This window comes from Anabrus simplex, chromosome 4 (assembly GCF_040414725.1).
Source record: "Anabrus simplex isolate iqAnaSimp1 chromosome 4, ASM4041472v1, whole genome shotgun sequence".
NCBI lineage: Eukaryota > Metazoa > Arthropoda > Insecta > Orthoptera > Tettigoniidae > Anabrus > Anabrus simplex.
Genome location: NC_090268.1, coordinates 344,495,109 through 344,503,390, shown reverse-complemented (window position 1 = coordinate 344,503,390; position 8,282 = coordinate 344,495,109). Strand labels below are relative to the sequence as shown.

Here is an 8,282-nt window from a genome sequence, read left to right as displayed (position 1 = left end):
GTCGCTCGACACTCGGCGCTGATAAGAAATTATCTCTGAAGGAGGATGGACTGTATGATAATATACACTTGATCTTCAGAAACTGTATGGCAGTACGTCATGATCTTAATGGATTACTGTACAAACGTTGGCTAGGTTATGTTGATCATAATCAATCCATTATGGCTGTGTTTTTATGTTTGTTATTTGTAATTTAGTGCTTCTCTATGCTACTAATAATCGTATTCTGTTAGCACATAGCCTATGAACATTGGATCTAATACCAATCGAGAAGAGGCTTCGGCATACCGTAGATGAACCCCGTTTTTCTTTCTTGACGAAAGATGATATCACTGTTTTCAGCCAGTCAGAGCAGCCAATTTACAATGTTATGCTATTATTAACGAATTTTAGCATTATTTTGTTCATGCCAGATCATTTTCATCCATGATATTCTCCCATTAAATTTCAAAATTTATTATTAGAAAGGGTTTCCACCGACGCTGTGCGAGTTATCAAAGTACTTCACCCATTAAGCAACTCCACGACACTGGTACACTGTGTTCACCTTGACAACCACATATTTCTCATTCCCTTCCTCGTCGTTTATAAAATGATTCGTTACCATCCAAATTGCTTTCTCTGTGGTCTGATCCAATATTTCCAACTTATTAGCAGAGTTCTACCAAGACTTGTTCCTTGGCTCTAAAATTATGTAGCCTAATTGGCTTTATTCCTTCACAATGTAAAGTTGTACAGTTAACAAGATTTTCATACGACATCCATTTTATTTCAGTCCTGGATCTCTATACTAAAAGTTCTTAGGAACTAAAATCTTTTTTTTTTCTCTCTTCAGGAACCTTCCGACCCCAATCCGTCTTCAATCATAACTCATACTCTGTATATACAATGCCGTCATTTCGCACCATAAAATTTCTTCCAGAATCACAGTAATATACGTAAGTCGAGTCATAAGTCATAGCAACTATTTTTTTTCTCGCGAACAGGAGACAACACGGAAACTCTAAGACATGCATTTGGAAAAGTACGGCATGTACTTGCGTATGATGCCACTAGATGGTGTATGTAAACAACAGTGTGGGTCTAAGCATGCCCCCAAGTTCAGGGTGTGAGTGAGAGTCACAAAATGGAAGTCAACAAGCAGGAGCAACGATCGTATATTAAAATAGCATTTCTCCGCGAAAGAAATGCACGCCAATGCCATGCAGAGCTGCGGGAAGCATTAGGTGTGCATGCCATGCCCTAGAACAGTGGCGAGGTGGGTGGAGACGTTCAAACGGGGTAGAATATCAACCGCCGATTTGCCTCGCCCAGGCCGTCCAGTGTCCATGGACGAAGATGTACGGAGTAGATTATTTCGAAGGTCTGTAACCAGTGGAGACATGTCCTTTGTACGTAGTCTTGTGTATTTGCTGTCTATACCATAATAAAACAATGTTTTCCAATGGCCTGTGTTCTGTCACTTTCCTACGAGAATCTCCTGAAGTCAGAATTTGTCTTCAGGCACTATGCATAAGTACATGCCCTACATTTCCAAATTTAGATTTTCCGTGTTGTCTCCTGTTCGCGAGAAAAAAGTTTCCATGACTTATGACTCGACCCTGGCACATAAATATTCGCATGTACCTCAAAGATTTCCTGAATTCAAATTTACCTATGTTAAAAATTATTATCGATGTGGTACCACTATCTTGCAGAATGTAGTAAATTGCCAAATGTCAAATGACAAAAAAATAAATTAAATTGAAGCACCCAGAAGGGGAGGAGAAATGAAATGAAACTTCACGTGTTGAGAGGGTATGTGATGTTATTTCAGTGATTATAAAATCGAATCATATTTATAAAGAACTCGGCAGTACGAGCCAACTTATCAATATGACGTTGAACCCCCTCTGGCCTGGATGTATGTAGTGATACCGTTGGGAAGGGTGTCATACCGTTGCATTCTCTCCTGAGGCAAGCTGGCAACACAACTATTGTAACTGGTCCTTGATATCCTGGATACTGGCACTGGAACGGAGCTGACATCCGAGCTGGTCCCACACATGTTCTACATGGGACAGATCTGGAAATACTGCTGGCAACGGGAGTACCTCAACATCACGCAGACAGTTCATAGAGCCACGTGCAGTGAGTGGACTAGCATTGTCCTGTTGAAAAATGGCACCACGATACTGTCGCATGAGATATAACACACGAGGACGCAGAATGTCCCTGACGTACCGTTGTGCCGTCAGAGTTCCCTCAGTCACTACTAGACATGACCTGAAGTCATATCCGATGGCTCCCCACAACATCAAGCCAGGAGTAACACCGCTGTGCCTCCCCAAAACGTTGGAAGAAGGGACCTCTCCCCATGTCAATGCCATACTCGCAGACGATGATCATTCGGGGTGGTGCAGAACCGCGATTCATCGCTGAACACAGTGCGAAACCATTCATCAGCAGTCCATACTTCCCGGTCACGCCACCACTCCAAACGCAGGGCTGCTGCTAGTCTCCGACCAATGGTGCGGGATGACACAGAATGTTGCAGGGAGTCCATTCCTTGTCCTCGGACGGCAAGCACAGATTTGAAGGAGTTACGACGTGCTTGGTGCACAATTTGGCGACCCTCACTTGTGGTGGCCAGACGTGGTCAACCGGAAGCTTGACGACGAGTATGCCCGCCCTCACGTTCTCATGCAGTCCAAAATCGGGCCACTGCCACATCCGAATGCCTCACAAATCTGGATACTGGACGACTCGACCAGCCGGCCAAATGGAGACCCACAAAGAGGCCACGTTCAAACTCTGTCAGGTGCTGATTACGTTGTCTCACACGAGTACGCGGCATCTCCGTGTCTTTCACAGGGATCAGGACGCTGCAGGCAGAGTAATAGGAGAAAATATCCACGATTGAAAAAAGCCAAAACAAGACAACGGAAGCTAAAGCAAACAAAATAATAACTGGTCCTACCGTTCCCAAACGTACGGAAACATATTTATGTCTATTTGACACTTCCATATATCCCCACCCCCAAAGGCATTTTGTTTAACTTCCACGCTCTACTTACAATCCGTAAGTTTATATTGGCTGCTGATCGTCATAATTAAATAACTCAATGTCTAGTAAGACATGTTTATTTCACTTTCTGCTCCTTCACGTACATTACACATTAAAATTCATAGCTCCATCACAGTAAACGAAAATCTTTAAGTAACAATTCACTGTGGGCTAAATGTGTCATTCCCGATGATGATAATAATGGCCTGTGGCCTCCGAAAATCCATTCATGCCTTAATCTGGCCAACTTTAGCCAAATACAGTAGAGACAATACGCGACACTCAGCGAGATATCGAGGGACAGCTATTAGAACTCTCTCTAGCGGACTGACCTGAGAACTATTGATTCTGTCATAAGAGCACGTGTACTTGTGTGTGAAGTTTTTGGTGTTATTTATGCGTTTTCAGTGAGTTGACATAATTAAATAGTAGCGTGTGTCATTCCTTGATATCCCCTCTCAACATGAGGGGAAAGGTATGTGCTGTGTTTGGCTGCAGTAACTATGAAGTAGAGAAGAATGCGCGGTCTTTCTTCCGATTCCCTCGTGAGAAGAAAATGTAAGTAATATTGTGTTTGCATATATATTCTTCCAGTGATAAAGAGATTTTTATAGTACTTCATAATCCTCTGACCTGCTCGACCCATATTTTAACTGGCTTAAAATATAACACGCATATTTTATTGTATAGTGCAGCAGTTAACCTTCAATACCGATGTGTTGTTGTAGGTGTGATCTGTGGGTTTGATTTAATTCAGGAAAATACATATGCATATGAGTGTGGCTGGCTGTGTTCCAAGTTACCCCATTTGGAATGCCGTAATGCGTTGTCAAGCACTGAAGAAAATATGGGTGATTTAAGAAATGTAAACATTTTGTTGAAACAATATGATGATGCAAATTTGCTTTACCCTCATGTAATGGCATTATGGCTAGTATTTCTTATAGGGAAAGTTTGAATGTTTCTGAGGCTAAATTTATAGATTTTCTTTCTGTTAGTAGGCTTCAAGCTAAAAGGAAAATTGTCCAGCTCTTAAATATAAATACATTGAATAATGTGTGTAAGGAATGTGCCGATATTTTTGTTGACAAGTGTTTTAATATGATGATACAATGCTTTTAAATGAGAAAAAAAGAAAATTCTAGCCGTGAACGTTCAGGCAGGAATTCTAAAGCAAAAAAAGTAATGCATAAATGAAAGATCAAGCCCTATCACAGTAGTCCATTTCACATCTTGATTATATGTCTAAATTCAGTCTTTAAATAATAACCTGTTAAATAAATCTTCATTCATTTATCCAGAATTGCTTTAGCAACTTTGAAGTTAATATCTTAGTAACACTTTCTTTCTAGACGTAATTTATTTATCCATTTCCGTATATACATTTCCATTTATATTTGAATTTAGCGCGAATTTTTAGGTCAAGCCACTAGGAGCGCCGCTTGCGACTTGTTTCCCATTTTAACAAGGCTAAATCCGGAAGTCTCGCGTACTGTCTCTACTGTATTTGCTTTAGCCATGAAGGATATACTTTCCAGATTAATAATGCTATTCGTCACAGTACGTTACCACTACTTTCTTGACCCCAACTGCTAACAGAGCCGGGCTGAGTGGCTCAGACGGTTAAGGCGCTGGCCTTCTGACCCCAATTAGGCAGGTTCTATCCTGGCTCAGTCCGGTGGTATTTGAAGGTGCTCAAATACGTCAGCCTCGTATCGGTAGATTTACTGGCACGTAAAAGAACTCCTGCGGGACTAAATTCCGGCACCTCGGCGTCTCCGAAAACCGTAAAAGAGTAGTTAGTGGGACGTAAAACAAATAACATTACTATTATTATTATTAACTGCTAACAGACACCGCGCCAACGACTCCCCGATTGTTTGCTGCGACGTTTCACATGTGCCGTTATCTACGGAATTATTCTTTCAAAAGGGAAAAATATCATCAGCGCAGGAGTCCCTGTCAGACTGAAATGGTACTTCTTAACCCATATGACTGGGGCTTCCGCGATACAATGTGTCTAAAGAAATTACAGAAAATCTGCTAAACGATCTAAAGATCAACAGATGTATTACGTAGGCCAAGTGTCTAAGAAGCAGACTAGACAAGATGACGGTGAGACGAAAAAGAAGATAAAAGATCAAAATAATAATATTGACTAGAAAAGATGACGGTGAGACGAAAAAGAAGATAATAGATCAAAATAATAATATTGGTTTATCCCCCTAACTACTTCGACGGTTTTCGGAGACGACTAGATGCCGGAATTTTGTACAGCAGGAGGATTTTTTTACGTAGGCCTACTAGTAAATCTACCGACACGAGGCGTATTTGAATACTTTCAAATAAATAAATAAATAAATAAATAAATAAATAAATAAATCATTTACCACTAATCTCCATTTACGGCTATCTCCCAGGTGGCAGATTTCCTATCAGTTGTTTACCTTAGTCTTGTCGTAAATGATTTCAAACAAGTTGAAAATTTACTGAATATCTCCCTGGGTAAATTATTCCAATCCCTAATTCCTCTTCCTTTAAACGAATATTTGCCACAATTTACGTCTTGGATTCCAACGTTATCTCCATGTTATGCGCATTCATACTTTTTTTTAAAATTCCATTCACACTTATTCGTATATTAATGTCATTCCACGCAATACCTCCGCTGACAGCTCGGAACATACTGCCCAGACGAGCTGTTAAGTGTCCACCGCCTCCCTAACCCAAGGTCTGTTACGTTCGATCGAACGACTGCGATCAACCGACTAAGAAAACAAACCTACAGAGGGCAGTGGCACCAGTCACACAGCATCGATCGTCAGCGATCAACTACGAGCGATGAAGATCGACTGGTTTGTGAAAACAAACGTGTCCGTTTTTCAGTCGCAGTCGTTCGATGATGGCGGACGCAACATAGTCATCTGTTGATGAAATCGAAACATTAATTTGCTTAGTGTATGAAAACAAAGTGGTGTATAATCCTAGACTCCCTGGATATAGTAATAGGGAGATCGTGAATTTTGTATGGCATTCTATAGCGTCGAGAACTGGGACAAAAACTGGTAAGTAATTATTATATTTTTACGATTATCTTATGAATAGTGTTATCTTAGATTATTTATTGATAAAATATATTATACGGAATAGATTGGTAAAAAAAGTTACACTAGGAGAACTAGTAATTATCATTCTTGTAACTTAATTGAAGAAATGTTTGGAAAACATAAGCAGTGCTTTCCTAACCTCCATCTTGTACCTAATGAAATGAATAGGCCTACCATTGTTCGCTTTAATGACAAATAAGTGTAGGCCTATGCCATAAGTAGGCCTACTACATGTATATTTTCTTTGTCACAATATTCTGATTCATTGTTTCAGGAAAAAGTTGTGCCAAAACAAGGCAAATTCTGAAGGCTGGATATCGAACTTGGAGAGATAACATCCTCCCTCTCCTCCCAGGTTCTGCTGTACAGAAAACATAAAATGGGTCTACTTCAATGCTCTCAACTTTCTGGAACTCTTCATTGCTGGAAAAAGGTACAATTCTGTAATATTTATTTTTAAAAGTAGGCCTACACTACAGACCAGTGTTCTAGTTGTGAAAGAGTGAGGGGAAGATTCAGTCTGTAGGCCATAAGTTCCACCCATCTGTTCATTAATTTATCAGATATAACTGAAAGTAATATAATATAATCCACCCTAACAATCATCTTACTAAAATAATTATTGAAAGTAACAATTTCTTAAGCAGAAGGCTTGTGTCCAGACTAAAATATAGCTCCAATTTAGAAGAATTGCATTAATATGTTGTTCATTTTTTTCAGTTCTGTAACAAACACATCTATGGAAGTGGCACCTGATGTGTGAGAGCCTTTTCACCAAGCTGAAATAGAGGAGGAGGAAGCAGAAATAATTTGTGTTGGAGGGGTCTTACTCCTACAGATCAGAAATTACTGAAGGGTCTTCAACTTCCAGTCCAGTGGCTTCTGCTTCCACAAACAGCTCTGCCAGCAGTTAAAAATAAAAGAAACAGAAATGTGAAAGTGACAGTGACAGTGATGTGTTAAGTGAATATTTAGAAAAGATACTGAAAAGAAAATGTAATCAGTGTTATTTTTAGTGTCTTTGTGATGACATGGAAAGAATGAGTGTACTAGGTTGAAGGGTTTTCAAAGTTAAAATTCAGGAACTGTTGTATACAGTGTTAGATCAAGAAAGAATCGAATAAAATTTATGTTCTTGAGAAATGTTCTACTTTTTTAATTAAATCAGTTTTTGTTATACTTATCTATCAATATTTATTTGAATCCTCAGTGAGTTATGTGTATTAGCACCTGATGGGAAAGAACCTTAACTCCAATTTTTTAAAATTATTAGCATTATTACAACATCTTAATTTGTGTATTTTATGTGGTAGAACATGTATGGTTTACAAGGAAAGGAGTATTTTGAAATACATGTAGTAGGTCCCTTCTGTGTGTATGTAGTAAGCAGTTGTACAGCACAGGTGGTCTGAAACCAGACCGGCGTATTGATAGTTCTGTCCAAGAGCTGACTTCCTTCTTACGGTATACTGTTGATCGCAACTGCAAACTCATTGCATTAGGTATGTACAGCACAGGTGGTCTGAAACCAGACCAGTGTAAAGACATGAGTAGTTTTGTCCAGGAGCTGACTGTCTTCTTACAGAATACTGTTGAACACAACTGCAAGCTCATTGCATTGGGTTTACTGCATCTATATTCAATGTTGCTTACTATACTGCCATCCTGGAAGAATACAATCCTAAATACCTATTTGAAATTATCTACCTGTTCCAATTTTGTATTCTCAACCTGACATTCAGTTCTACTACTCTTCCCTACTGCCATCACTTTAGAATTGAAACGACTAATTTTCATGTCATATTCATTGCATCCTTTTTGAAGTTGCAAGATATTAGATTGCACAGTTTCAATAGACCAAGTCGTCTGCATAGGACAAAATTCTTACTAGAGTTATACCTGACAGAATCCCTCCCTGCCACCTTATACCTTTGTAACTTAGGTAGCCTTTATCTCCTCATTCCAAGTACTCTCCTGCCATTGGTACCTGTCGGCACCAGCAATCGCTACTTTCATGTCTGTTACCGCACTTATAATTTATTAATAACATATAGGCCTACAGGGGGCATCAAGGTAGACCGATTATTTTATTTCTTGTGCTGTAGATCCATATAAACAATGAAAAACAA

The 8,282-nt window shown here is 39.5% G+C and overlaps 1 long non-coding RNA gene across 1 annotated transcript; it reads left to right on the top strand.

Moving 5' to 3' along the window:
* Window positions 1–5,810: 5,810 nt before the first annotated feature.
* On the top strand, window positions 5,811–7,114 carry LOC137500584 (uncharacterized). Its single transcript, XR_011018103.1, has 3 exons — window positions 5,811–6,111; window positions 6,428–6,586; window positions 6,874–7,114. It is a non-coding gene; the product is annotated as an uncharacterized lncRNA (long non-coding RNA).
* Window positions 7,115–8,282: the final 1,168 nt, after the last annotated feature.